Source organism: Oncorhynchus keta, unplaced genomic scaffold (genome assembly GCF_023373465.1).
Source record: "Oncorhynchus keta strain PuntledgeMale-10-30-2019 unplaced genomic scaffold, Oket_V2 Un_scaffold_6551_pilon_pilon, whole genome shotgun sequence".
NCBI classification, from domain to species: domain Eukaryota; kingdom Metazoa; phylum Chordata; class Actinopteri; order Salmoniformes; family Salmonidae; genus Oncorhynchus; species Oncorhynchus keta.
This window is the reverse complement of record NW_026290987.1, coordinates 88,406-103,321: the sequence shown is the minus strand read 5'-3', so window position 1 is coordinate 103,321 and position 14,916 is coordinate 88,406. Positions and strand designations below refer to the sequence as shown.

The window sequence follows — 14,916 nt, the reverse complement described above, 5'->3', positions numbered from 1 at the left end:
TAAATGGTATATTATAACTCGCTTTGGATGAAGGCGTCTGCTAAATGGTATATTATAACTCGCTTTGGATGAAGGCGTCTGCTAAATGGTATATCATAACTCGCTTTGGATGAAGGCGTCTGCTAAATGGTATATTATATATAGTACTTTTGGAAAGTAGTCAGAACTTTCCCCTTATTCTAAAATGTATTAAATACACACAAATCCTCAATCTACAAACAATACTTCAGAATGACAAAGAGAAACAGGTTTACATTTTGTCCCCTCATTTATAAACAATCAAAATACCTTATTTACATTTATGAATAATTGAATAACTGAAATATCACATTTACATATATTCAGATCCTTTGCTATGCAACATGATAATGAGCTCAGGTGCTTCCTGTTTCCATTGAGCTTCCTGTTTCCATTGGCCATCCTCTTTCCATTGAGCTTCCTGTTTCCATTGAGCTTCCTGTTTCCATTGAGCTTCCTGTTTCCATTGAGCTTCCTGTTTCCATTGAGCTTCCTTGATGTTTCTACAACTTGATTGGTGTCCACCTGTAGTATATTAAGTTGATTGGACATGATTTGGTAAGCCACACAAATCAATCTAATAAAATGTTATTGATCACATACACATGGTTAGCAGATGTTAATGGGAGTGTAGCGAAATGCACGTGCTTCTAGTTCTGACAGTGCAGTAATATTTAACTAATTATACAACATATACACACAAATCGAAGTAGGATTTGAATTAAGATAGAGTTGAAGTCGGAAGTTTACATACACTTAGGCTGAAGTCATCAAAACTCGTTTTTCAACCACAAAATTACAGGCCTCTCATCTTTTTAAGTGGGAGAACTTGCACAATTGGTGGCTGACTAAATACTTTTTTGCCCCACTGTATACTGAGATCTGGTAACAGATCATGTCACATTGGAGTCATTAAAACTAGTTTTTCAACCACTCCACACATTTCTTGTAAACAAACTATAGTTTTGGCAAGTCGGTTAGGACATCTACTTTGTGCATGACACCAGTAATTTTTCAAAAAATTATTTACAGACAGATTATTTAACTTATAATTAACTGTAGCACAATTCCAGTGGGTCAGAAGTTTACATACACTAAGTTGACTGTGCCTTTAAACACATTGGAATAGTCCAGAAAATGATGTCATGGCTTTAGAAGCTTCTGACTGGCTAATTGACATAATTTGAGTCAATTGGAGGTGTACCTGTGGATGTATTTCAAGACCTACCTTCAAACTCAGTGTGTCTTTGCTTGACATCATGGGAAAATCAAAAGAAATCAGCCAAGACCTCTCCACAAGTCTGGTTCATCCTTGGGAGCAATTTCCAAACGCCTGAAGGTACCATGTTCATCTGTACAAACAATAATACACAAGTATAAACACCATGGGACCAAGCAGCCAGGAAGAAGACACGTTCTGTCTCCTAGAGATGAAGGTATTTTAGTGCGAAAAGTGCAAATCAATCCCAGAACAACAGTGGTTACCATAGGTTACTGATAGCCAGCATCATGGCAGGTATAGGGTTATGTGTAATGTTCTATATAAGAGAGGTAAGGGACCAGCTCAGGGACCAGCTACACTATTCACAGCCCTGTGTAATGTTCTATATAAGAGAGGTAAGGGACCAGCTACACTATTCACAGCCCTGTGTAATGTTCTATATAAGAGAGGTAAGGGACCAGATACACTATTCACAGCCCTGTGTAATGTTCTATATAAGAGAGGTAAGGGACCAGCTACACTATTCACAGCCCTGTGTAATGTTCTATATAAGAGAGGTAAGGGACCAGCTACACTATTCACAGCCCTGTGTAATGTTCTATATAAGAGAGGTAAGAGACCAGCTACACTATTCACAGCCCTGTGTAATGTTCTATATAAGAGAGGTAAGAGACCAGCTACACTATTCACAGCCCTGTGTAATGTTCTATATAAGAGAGGTAAGGGACCAGCTGCACTATTCACAGCCCTGTGTAATGTTCTATATAAGAGAGGTAAGGGACCAGATACACTATTCACAGCCCTGTGTAATGTTCTATATAAGAGAGGTAAGGGACCAGCTACACTATTCACAGCCCTGTGTAATGTTCTATATAAGAGAGGGACCAGCTACACTATTCACAGCCCTGTGTAATGTTCTATATAAGAGAGGTAAGGGACCAGCTCAGGGACCAGCTACACTATTCACAGCCCTGTGTAATGTTCTATATAATTACATTGCTGGACTTATTGTTTTAAGAAAATGTCTTTAATTAACATTGATGGTAATTCCCTAAGTGTTAATACATTTGTGTTTACATCATTAAGGCTTTCTGTATGTGTTATAAATTATATATCTATTTTTTACTTTAATTAAACTAGGCAAGTCAGTTTCAAGAACAAACTCTTATTTTCAATGACTAGAACAGTGGGTTAACTGCCTGTTCAGGGGCAGAACGACAGATTTGTACCTTGCCAGCTCGGGATTTGATCTTGCAACCTTTCAGTTACTGGTCCAACGCTCTAACCACTAGGCTACCTGCTGGTTACTGGTCCAATGCTCTAACCACTAGGCTACCTGCTGGTTACTATTCCAACGCTCTAACCACTAGGCTACCTGCTGGTTACTAGTCCAGTGCTCTAACCACTAGGCTAACTGCTGGTTACTAGTCCAACGCTCTAACCACTAGGCTACCTGCTGGTTACTAGTCCAGTGCTCTAACCACTAGGCTACCTGCTGGTTACTAGTCCAGTGCTCTAACCACTAGGCTAACTGCTGGTTACTAGTCCAACGCTCTAACCACTAGGCTACCTGCTGGTTACTGGCCCAACGCTCTAACCACTAGGCTACCTGCTGGTTACTGGTCCAACGCTCTAACCACTAGGCTACCTGCTGGTTACTGGCCCAACGCTCTAACCACTAGGCTACCTGCTGGTTACTGGTCCAACGCTCTAACCACTAGGCTACCTGCTGGTTACTGGTCCAATGCTCTAACCACTAGGCTACCTGCTGGTTACTATTCCAACGCTCTAACCACTAGGCTACCTGCTGGTTACTAGTCCAGTGCTCTAACCACTAGGCTAACTGCTGGTTACTAGTCCAACGCTCTAACCACTAGGCTACCTGCTGGTTACTGGCCCAACGCTCTAACCACTAGGCTACCTGCTGGTTACTGGCCCAATGCTCTGACCACTAGGCTACCTGCTGGTTACTGGCCCAATGCTCTGACCACTAGGCTACCTGCTGATTACTAGTCCAACGCTCTAACCACTAGGCTACCTGCTGGTTACTAGTCCAGTGCTCTAACCACTAGGCTACCTGCTGGTTACTATTCCAACGCTCTAACCACTAGGCTACCTGCTGGTTACTAGTCCAACGCTGTAACCACTAGGCTACCTGCTGGTTACTGGCCCAACGCTCTAACCACTAGCCTACCTGCTGGTTACTAGTCCAACGCTCTAACCACTAGGCTACCTGCTGGTTACTAGTCCAACGCTCTAACCACTAGGCTACCTGCTGGTTACTAGTCCAACGCTCTAACCACTAGGCTACCTGCTGGTTACTGGCCCAATGCTCTGACCACTAGGCTACCTGCTGGTTAATGGCCCAATGCTCTGACCACTAGGCTACCTGCTGATTACTAGTCCAACGCTCTAACCACTAGGCTACCTGCTGGTTACTAGTCCAACGCTCTAACCACTAGGCTACCTGCTGGTTACTGGCCCAACGCTCTAACCACTAGGCTACCTGCTGGTTACTGGCCCAATGCTCTGACCACTAGGCTACCTGCTGGTTACTGGCCCAATGCTCTGACCACTAGGCTACCTGCTGATTACTAGTCCAACGCTCTAACCACTAGGCTACCTGCTGGTTACTAGTCCAGTGCTCTAACCACTAGGCTACCTGCTGGTTACTATTCCAACGCTCTAACCACTAGGCTACCTGCTGGTTACTAGTCCAACGCTGTAACCACTAGGCTACCTGCTGGTTACTGGCCCAACGCTCTAACCACTAGGCTACCTGCTGGTTACTAGTCCAACGCTCTAACCACTAGGCTACCTGCTGGTTACTAGTCCAACGCTCTAACCACTAGGCTACCTGCTGGTTACTAGTCCAACGCTCTAACCACTAGGCTACCTGCTGGTTACTGGCCCAATGCTCTGACCACTAGGCTACCTGCTGGTTAATGGCCCAATGCTCTGACCACTAGGCTACCTGCTGATTACTAGTCCAACGCTCTAACCACTAGGCTACCTGCTGGTTACTAGTCCAACGCTCTAACCACTAGGCTACCTGCTGGTTACTAGTCCAACGCTCTAACCACTAGGCTACCTGTTGGTTACTAGTCCAACGCTCTAACCACTAGGCTACCTGCTGGTTACTATTCCAACGCTCTAACCACTAGGCTACCTGCTGGTAACTAGTCCAACGCTCTAACCACTAGGCAACCTGCTGGTTACTAGTCCAATGCTCTAACCACTAGGCTACCTGCTGGTTACTGGCCCAACGCTCTAACCACTAGGCTACCTGCTGGTTACTGGTCCAACGCTCTAACAACTAGGCCACCTGCTGGTTGCTAGTCCAACGCTCTAACCACTAGGCTACCTGCTGGTTACTAGTCCAACGCTCTAACCACTAGGCTACCTGCTAGTTACTAGTCCAACGCTCTAACCACTAGGCTACCTCCTGGTTACTATTCCAACGCGCTAACCACTGTGCTACCTGCTGGTTACTCGTCCAACACTCTAACCACTAGGCTACCTGCTGGTTACTAGTCCAACGCTCTAACCACTAGCCTACCTGCTGGTTACTAGTCCAATGCTCTAACCACTAGGCTACCTGCTAGTTACTGGCCCAACGCTCGAACCACTAGGCTACCTGCTGGTTACTGGCCCAATGCTCTGACCACTAGGCTACCTGCTGGTTACTAGTCCAGTGCTCTAACCACTAGGCTACCTGCTGGTTACTATTCCAACGCTCTAACCACTAGGCTACCTGCTGGTTACTAGTCCAACGCTCTAACCACTAGGCTACCTGCTGGTTACTAGTCCAATGCTCTAACCACTAGGCTACCTGCTGGTTACTGGCCCAACGCTCTAACCACTAGGCTACCTGCTGGTTACTGGCCCAACGCTCTAACCACTAGGCTACCTGCTGGTTACTGGCCCAACGCTCTAACCACTAGGCTACCTGCTGGTTACTAGTCCAACGCTCTAACCACTAGGCTACCTGTTGGTTACTAGTCCAACGCTCTAACCACTAGGCTACCTGCTGGTTACTATTCCAACGCTCTAACCACTAGGCTACCTGCTAGTTACTAGTCCAACACTCTAACCACTAGGCAACCTGCTGGTTACTAGTCCAATGCTCTAACCACTAGGCTACCTGCTGGTTACTAGTCCAACGCCCTAACCACTAGGTCACCTGCTGGTTGCTAGTCCAACGCTCTAACCACTAGGCTACCTGCTGGTTACTAGTCCAACGGTCTAACCACTAGGCTACCTGCTGGTTACTAGTCCAACGCTCTAACCACTAGGCTACCTCCTGGTTACTATTCCAACGCGCTAACCACTGTGCTACCTGCTGGTTACTCGTCCAACACTCTAACCACTAGGCTACCTGCTGGTTACTAGTCCAACGCTCTAACCACTAGCCTACCTGCTGGTTACTAGTCCAATGCTCTAACCACTAGGCTACCTGCTGGTTACTGGCCCAACGCTCTAACCACTAGGCTACCTGCTGGTTACTGGCCCAATGCTCTAACCACTAGGCTACCTGCTGGTTACTATTCCAACGCTCTAACCACTAGGCTACCTGCTGGTTACTAGTCCAGTGCTCTAACCACTAGGCTACCTGCTGGTTACTAGTCCAATGCTCTAACCACTAGGCTACCTGCTGGTTACTAGTCCAACGCTATAACCACTAGGCTACCTTCTGGTTACTGGCCCAACGCTCTAACCTCTAGGCTACCTGCTGGTTACTGGCCCAACCCTCTAACCACTAGGCTACCTGCTGGTTACTGGCCCAACGCTCTAACCACTAGGCTACCTGCTGGTTACTAGTCCAACGCTCTAACCACTAGGCTACCTGTTGGTTACTAGTCCAACGCTCTAACCACTAGGCTACCTGCTGGTTACTATTCCAACGCTCTAACCACTAGGCTACCTGCTGGTTACTAGTCCAACGCTCTAACCACTAGGCTACCTGCTGGTTACTGGCCCAACGCTCTAACCACTAGGCCACCTGCTGGTTGCTAGTCCAACCCTCTAACCACTAGGCTACCTGCTGGTTACTGGTCCAACACTCTAACCACTAGGCTACCTGCTGGTTACTAGTCCAATGCTCTAACCACTAGGCTACCTGCTGGTTACTGGTCCAACGCTCTAACCACTAGGCTACCTACTGGTTACTATTCCAACGCTCTAACCACTAGGCTACCTGCTGGTTACTAGTCCAACGCTCTAACCACTAGGCTACCTGCTGGTTACTAGTCCAGCGCTCTAACCACTAGGCTACCTGCTGGTTACTGGTCCAACACTCTAACCACTAGGCTACCTGCTTCCCATATCCAGCATGATAGTAGGGTTAGGTGTAATGATAGCCAGCACAATAGTCAGGTTAGGTGTAATGATAGCCAGCATGATAGTCGGGTTAGGTGTAATGATAGCCAGCATGATAGTCGGGTTAGGGTTAATGATAGCCAGCATGATAGTAGGGTTAGGGGTAATGATAGCCAGCATGATAGTAGGGTTAGGGGTAATGATAGCCAGCATGATAGTCGAGCTAGGGGTAATGATATTAGAAAATGATATTCGGATTAGGGGTAATGATAGCCAGCATGATTGTCGGGGGTAAAGATATCCAGCATGATAGTTGGGTTAGGGGTAATGATAGCCAGCATGATAGTCAGGGGTAAAGATAGCCAGCATGATAGTTGGGTTAGGGGTAATGATAGCCAGCATGATTGTCGGGGGTAAAGATAGCCAGCATGATAGTCGGGTTAGGGGTAATGATAGCCAGCATGATAGTCGGGTTAGGTGTAATGATAGCCAGCATGATAGTCGGGTTAGGGGTAAAGATAGCCAGCATGATAGTCGGGTTAGGGGTAAAGATAGCCAACATGATAGTCGGGTTAGGGTAATGATAGCCAGCATGATAGTCGGGTTAGGGTAATGATAGCCAGCATGATAGTCGGGTTAGGGGTAATGATAGCCAGCATGATAGTCGGGTTAGGGGTAATGATAGCCAGCATGATAGTCGGGTTAGGGGTAATGATAGCCAGCATGATAGTCGGGTTAGGGGTAATGATAGCCAGCATGATAGTCGGGTTAGGGGTAATGATAGCCAGCATGATAGTCGGGTTAGGGGTAATGATAGCCAGCATGATAGTCGGGTTAGGGGTAATGATAGCCAGCATGATAGTAGGATTAGGGGTAATGATAGCCAGCATGATAGTAGGGTTAGGGGTAATGATAGCCAGCATGATAGTAGGGTTAGGGGTAATGATAGCCACCATGATAGTCAGGGGTAATGATCGCCAGCATGATAGTCAGGTTAGGGTTAATGATAGCCAGCATGATAGTCAGGTTAGGGTTAATGATAGCCAGCATGATAGTCAGGTTAGGGTTAATGATAGCCAGCATGATAGTCAGGGTTAATGATAGCCAGCATGATAGTCAGGGTTAATGATAGCCAGCATGATAGTCAGGGGTAATGATAGCCAGCATGATAGTCGGGTTAGGTGTAATGATAGCCATCATGATAGTCGGGTTAGGGGTAATGATAGCCAGCATGATAGTCGGGTTAGGTGTAATGATAGCCAGCATGATAGTCGGGTTAGGGTTAATGATAGCCAGCATGATAGTAGGGTTAGGGGTAATGATAGCCAGCATGATAGTAGGGTTAGGGGTAATGATAGCCAGCATGATAGTCGAGCTAGGGGTAATGATATTAGAAAATGATATTCGGATTAGGGGTAATGATAGCCAGCATGATTGTCGGGGGTAAAGATATCCAGCATGATAGTTGGGTTAGGGGTAATGATAGCCAGCATGATAGTCAGGGGTAAAGATAACCAGCATGATAGTCGGGTTAGGGGTAATGATAGCCAGCATGATAGTCGGGTTAGGGGTAATGATAGCCAGCATGATAGTCGGGTTAGGGGTAATGATAGCCAGCATGATAGTCGGGTTAGGGGTAATGATAGCCAGCATGATAGTAGGGTTAGGGGTAATGATAGCCAGCATGATAGTAGGGTTAGGGGTAATGATAGCCATCATGATAGTAGCGTTAGGGTTAATGATAGCCAGCATGATAGTCAGGTTAGGGTTAATGATAGCCAGCATGATAGTCAGGGGTAATGATCGCCAGCATGATAGTCAGGTTAGGGTTAATGATAGCCAGCATGATAGTCAGGTTAGGGTTAATGATAGCCAGCATGATAGTCAGGTTAGGGTTAATGATAGCCAGCATGATAGTCAGGTTAGGGTTAATGATAGCCAGCATGATAGTCAGGTTAGGGGTAATGATAGCCAGCATGATAGTCGGGGGTAATGATAGCCAGCATGATAGTCGGGTTAGGTGTAATGATAGCCATCATGATAGTCGGGTTAGGGGTAATGATAGCCAGCATGATAGTCGGGTTATGTGTAATGATAGCCAGCATGATAGTCGGGTTAGGGTTAATGATAGCCAGCATGATAGTAGGGTTAGGGTAATGATAGCCAGCATGATAGTAGAGTTAGGGGTAATGATAGCCAGCATGATAGTCGAGCTAGGGGTAATGATATTAGAAAATGATATTCGGATTAGGGGTAATGATAGCCAGCATGATTGTCGGGGTAAAGATATCCAGCATGATAGTTGGGTTAGGGGTAATGATAGCCAGCATGATAGTCAGTAAAGATAGCCAGCATGATAGTCGGGTTAGGGTAATGATAGCCAGCATGATTGTCGGGGGTAAAGATAGCCAGCATGATAGTCGGGTTAGGTTTAATGATAGCCAGCATGATAGTCGGGTTAGGGGTAATGATAGCCAGCATGATAGTCGGGTTAGGGGTAAAGATAGCTAGCATGATAGTCGGGTTAGGGGTAAAGATAGCCAGCATGATAGTCGGGTTAGGGGTAATGATAGCCAGCATGATAGTCGGGTTAGGGGTAATGATAGCCAGCATGATAGTCGGGTTAGGGGTAATGATAGCCAGCATGATAGTCGGGTTAGGGGTAATGATAGCCAGCATGATAGTCGGGTTAGGGGTAATGATAGCCAGCATGATAGTCGGGTTAGGGTAATGATAGCCAGCATGATAGTCGGGTTAGGGGTAATGATAGCCAGCATGATAGTCGGGTTAGGGGTAATGATAGCCAGCATGATAGTCGGGTTAGGGGTAATGATAGCCAGCATGATAGTCGGTTAGGGGTAATGATAGCCAGCATGATAGTCGGGTTAGGGTAATGATAGCCAGCATGATAGTCGGGTTAGGGGTAATGATAGCCAGCATGATAGTCAGGGGTAATGATAGCCAGCATGATAGTCAGGGTTAATGATAGCCAGCATGATAGTTAGGGTTAATGATAGCCAGCATGATAGTCAGGTTAGGGTTAATGATAGCCAGCATGATAGTCAGGTTAGGTTAATGATAGCCAGCATGATAGTCAGGTTAGGGTTAATGATAGCCAGCATGATAGTCAGGTTAGGGTTAATGATAGCCAGCATGATAGTCAGGTTAGGGTTAATGATAGCCAGCATGATAGTCAGGTTAGGGTTAATGATAGCCAGCATGATAGTCAGGTTAGGGTTAATGATAGCCAGCATGATAGTCGGGTTAGGGGTAATGATAGCCAGCATGATAGTCGGGTTAGGGTAATGATAGCCAGCACGATAGTCTGGTTAGGGGTAATGATAGCCAGCACGATAGTCTGGTTAGGGTAAAGATAGCCAGCACGATAGTCGGGTTAGGGGTAATGATAGCCAGCACGATAGTCGGGTTAGGGGTAATGATAGCCAGCACGATAGTCGGGTTAGGGGTAATGATAGCCAGCACGATAGTCGGGTTAGGGGTAATGATAGCCAGCACGATAGTCGGGTTAGGGGTAATGATAGCCAGCACGATAGTCGGGTTAGGTGTAATGATAGCCAGCACGATAGTCGGGTTAGGGGTAATGATAGCCAGCACGATAGTCGGGTTAGGGGTAATGATAGCCAGCACGATAGTCGGGTTAGGGGTAATGATAGCCAGCATGATAGTCAGGTTAGGGGTAATGATAGCCAGCATGATAGTCAGGTTAGGGGTAATGATAGCCAGCATGATAGTCAGGTTAGGGTAATGATAGCCAGCATGATAGTCAGGTTAGGGGTAATGATAGCCAGCATGATAGTCAGGTTAGGGGTAATGATAGCCAGCATGATAGTCAGGTTAGGGGTAATGATAGCCAGCATGATAGTCGGGTTAGGGGTAATGATAGCCTGCATGATAGTCGGGGTAATTATAGCCAGCATGATAGTCGGGTTAGGGGTAATGATAGCCAGCATGATAGTCAGGTTAGGGGTAATGATAGCCAGCATGATAGTCAGGGGTAATGATAGCCAGCATGATAGTCGGGTTAGGGTAATGATAGCCAGCATGATAGTCAGGTTAGGGGTAATGATAGCCAGCATGATAGTCAGGTTAGGGGTAATGATAGCCATCATGATAGTCGGGTTAGGGGTAATGATAGCCAGCATGATAGTCGGGGGTAATGATAGCCAGCATGATAGTCGGGTTAGGGGTAATGATAGCCAGCATGATAGTCAGGTTAGGGGTAATGATAGCCAGCATGATAGTCGGGGGTAATGATAGCCAGCATGATAGTCGGGTTAGGGGTAATGATAGCCAGCATGATAGTTGGGTTAGGGGTAATGATAGCCAGCATGATAGTCAGGTTAGGGGTAATGATAGCCAGCATGATAGTCAGGTTAGGGGTAATGATAGCCAGCATGATAGTCAGGTTAGGGGTAATGATAGCCAGCATGATAGTCAGGTTAGGGGCAATGATAGCCATCATGATAGTCGGGTTAGGGGTAATGATAGCCAGCATGATAGTCGGGGTAATGATAGCCAGCATGATAGTCGGGTTAGGGTAATGATAGCCAGCATGATAGTAGGGTTAGGGGTAATGATAGCCAGCATGATAGTAGGGTTAGGGTAATGATAGCCACCATGATAGTCAGGGGTAATGATCGCCAGCATGATAGTCAGGTTAGGGTTAATGATAGCCAGCATGATAGTCAGGTTAGGGTTAATGATAGCCAGCATGATAGTCAGGTTAGGGTTAATGATAGCCAGCATGATAGTCAGGGTTAATGATAGCCAGCATGATAGTCAGGGTTAATGATAGCCAGCATGATAGTCAGGGGTAATGATAGCCAGCATGATAGTCGGGTTAGGTGTAATGATAGCCATCATGATAGTCGGGTTAGGGGTAATGATAGCCAGCATGATAGTCGGGTTAGGTGTAATGATAGCCAGCATGATAGTCGGGTTAGGGTTAATGATAGCCAGCATGATAGTAGGGTTAGGGGTAATGATAGCCAGCATGATAGTAGGGTTAGGGGTAATGATAGCCAGCATGATAGTCGAGCTAGGGGTAATGATATTAGAAAATGATATTCGGATTAGGGGTAATGATAGCCAGCATGATTGTCGGGGTAAAGATATCCAGCATGATAGTTGGGTTAGGGGGTAATGATAGCCAGCATGATAGTCAGGGGTAAAGATAACCAGCATGATAGTCGGGTTAGGGGTAATGATAGCCAGCATGATAGTCGGGTTAGGGGTAATGATAGCCAGCATGATAGTCGGGTTAGGGTAATGATAGCCAGCATGATAGTCGGGTTAGGGGTAATGATAGCCAGCATGATAGTCGGGTTAGGGGTAATGATAGCCAGCATGATAGTAGGGTTAGGGTAATGATAGCCAGCATGATAGTAGGGTTAGGGGGTAATGATAGCCATCATGATAGTAGCGTTAGGGTTAATGATAGCCAGCATGATAGTCAGGTTAGGGTTAATGATAGCCAGCATGATAGTCAGGGGTAATGATCGCCAGCATGATAGTCAGGTTAGGGTTAATGATAGCCAGCATGATAGTCAGGTTAGGGTTAATGATAGCCAGCATGATAGTCAGGTTAGGGTTAATGATAGCCAGCATGATAGTCAGGTTAGGGTTAATGATAGCCAGCATGATAGTCAGGTTAGGGTTAATGATAGCCAGCATGATAGTCAGGTTAGGGGTAATGATAGCCAGCATGATAGTCGGGGGTAATGATAGCCAGCATGATAGTCGGGTTAGGTGTAATGATAGCCATCATGATAGTCGGGTTAGGGGTAATGATAGCCAGCATGATAGTCGGGTTATGTGTAATGATAGCCAGCATGATAGTCGGGTTAGGGTTAATGATAGCCAGCATGATAGTAGGGTTAGGGTAATGATAGCCAGCATGATAGTAGAGTTAGGGGTAATGATAGCCAGCATGATAGTCGAGCTAGGGGTAATGATATTAGAAAAATGATATTCGGATTAGGGGTAATGATAGCCAGCATGATTGTCGGGGGTAAAGATATCCAGCATGATAGTTGGGTTAGGGTAATGATAGCCAGCATGATAGTCAGGGGTAAAGATAGCCAGCATGATAGTCGGGTTAGGGGTAATGATAGCCAGCATGATTGTCGGGGTAAAGATAGCCAGCATGATAGTCGGGTTAGGTTTAATGATAGCCAGCATGATAGTCGGGTTAGGGGTAATGATAGCCAGCATGATAGTCGGGTTAGGGGTAAAGATAGCTAGCATGATAGTCGGGTTAGGGGGTAAAGATAGCCAGCATGATAGTCGGGTTAGGGGTAATGATAGCCAGCATGATAGTCGGGTTAGGGGTAATGATAGCCAGCATGATAGTCGGGTTAGGGGTAATGATAGCCAGCATGATAGTCGGGTTAGGGTAATGATAGCCAGCATGATAGTCGGGTTAGGGGTAATGATAGCCAGCATGATAGTCGGGTTAGGGGGTAATGATAGCCAGCATGATAGTCGGGTTAGGGTAATGATAGCCAGCATGATAGTCGGGTTAGGGGTAATGATAGCCAGCATGATAGTCGGGTTAGGGGTAATGATAGCCAGCATGATAGTCGGGTTAGGGGTAATGATAGCCAGCATGATAGTCGGGTTAGGGGTAATGATAGCCAGCATGATAGTCGGGTTAGGGGTAATGATAGCCAGCATGATAGTCAGGGGTAATGATAGCCAGCATGATAGTCAGGGTTAATGATAGCCAGCATGATAGTTAGGGTTAATGATAGCCAGCATGATAGTCAGGTTAGGGTTAATGATAGCCAGCATGATAGTCAGGTTAGGGTTAATGATAGCCAGCATGATAGTCAGGTTAGGGTTAATGATAGCCAGCATGATAGTCAGGTTAGGGTTAATGATAGCCAGCATGATAGTCAGGTTAGGGTTAATGATAGCCAGCATGATAGTCAGGTTAGGGTTAATGATAGCCAGCATGATAGTCAGGTTAGGGTTAATGATAGCCAGCATGATAGTCGGGGTTAGGGGTAATGATAGCCAGCATGATAGTCGGGTTAGGGTAATGATAGCCAGCACGATAGTCTGGTTAGGGGTAATGATAGCCAGCACGATAGTCTGGTTAGGGGTAAAGATAGCCAGCACGATAGTCGGGTTAGGGGTAATGATAGCCAGCACGATAGTCGGGTTAGGGGTAATGATAGCCAGCACGATAGTCGGGTTAGGGGTAATGATAGCCAGCACGATAGTCGGGTTAGGGGTAATGATAGCCAGCACGATAGTCGGGTTAGGGGTAATGATAGCCAGCACGATAGTCGGGTTAGGTGTAATGATAGCCAGCACGATAGTCGGGTTAGGGTAATGATAGCCAGCACGATAGTCGGGTTAGGGGTAATGATAGCCAGCACGATAGTCGGGTTAGGGGTAATGATAGCCAGCATGATAGTCAGGTTAGGGGTAATGATAGCCAGCATGATAGTCAGGTTAGGGGTAATGATAGCCAGCATGATAGTCAGGTTAGGGGTAATGATAGCCAGCATGATAGTCAGGTTAGGGGTAATGATAGCCAGCATGATAGTCAGGTTAGGGGTAATGATAGCCAGCATGATAGTCAGGTTAGGGGTAATGATAGCCAGCATGATAGTCGGGTTAGGGGTAATGATAGCCTGCATGATAGTCGGGGGTAATTATAGCCAGCATGATAGTCGGGTTAGGGGTAATGATAGCCAGCATGATAGTCAGGTTAGGGGTAATGATAGCCAGCATGATAGTCAGGGGTAATGATAGCCAGCATGATAGTCGGGTTAGGGGTAATGATAGCCAGCATGATAGTCAGGTTAGGGGTAATGATAGCCAGCATGATAGTCAGGTTAGGGGTAATGATAGCCATCATGATAGTCGGGTTAGGGGTAATGATAGCCAGCATGATAGTCGGGGGTAATGATAGCCAGCATGATAGTCGGGTTAGGGTTAATGATAGCCAGCATGATAGTAGGGTTAGGGTAATGATAGCCAGCATGATAGTAGAGTTAGGGGTAATGATAGCCAGCATGATAGTCGAGCTAGGGGTAATGATATTAGAAAATGATATTCGGATTAGGGGTAATGATAGCCAGCATGATTGTCGGGGGTAAAGATATCCAGCATGATAGTTGGGTTAGGGGTAATGATAGCCAGCATGATAGTCAGGGGTAAAGATAGCCAGCATGATAGTCGGGTTAGGGGTAATGATAGCCAGCATGATTGTCGGGGGTAAAGATAGCCAGCATGATAGTCGGGTTAGGTTTAATGATAGCCAGCATGATAGTCGGGTTAGGGGTAATGATAGCCAGCATGATAGTCGGGTTAGGGGTAAAGAT

At 46.2% G+C, this 14,916-nt stretch overlaps 2 long non-coding RNA genes across 5 annotated transcripts; one reads left to right on the top strand and one right to left on the bottom strand.

Moving 5' to 3' along the window:
* The first annotated feature begins 1,563 nt into the window (after positions 1–1,563).
* Positions 1,564–2,219, top strand: LOC127929327 (uncharacterized). The gene is made up of 3 exons (XR_008134433.1): positions 1,564–1,689; positions 1,744–1,905; positions 2,068–2,219. It is a non-coding gene; the product is annotated as an uncharacterized LOC127929327 (long non-coding RNA).
* A 1,187-nt stretch (positions 2,220–3,406) lies between these two features.
* On the bottom strand, positions 3,407–6,509 carry LOC127929325 (uncharacterized). Of its 4 annotated transcripts, XR_008134431.1 has the most exons (7): positions 6,438–6,509; positions 5,619–5,657; positions 4,995–5,033; positions 4,761–4,799; positions 4,254–4,331; positions 4,020–4,136; positions 3,407–3,551 (listed from the first exon to the last, which is right to left on the bottom strand). It is a non-coding gene; the product is annotated as an uncharacterized LOC127929325 (long non-coding RNA). The 4 variants fall into 4 exon arrangements; XR_008134432.1 differs by lacking the exons at positions 4,761–4,799; positions 4,995–5,033; positions 6,438–6,509 and having other exon boundaries at positions 5,619–5,670; XR_008134430.1 differs by lacking the exons at positions 4,254–4,331; positions 4,761–4,799; positions 4,995–5,033; positions 6,438–6,509 and having other exon boundaries at positions 5,619–5,670.
* Positions 6,510–14,916: the final 8,407 nt, after the last annotated feature.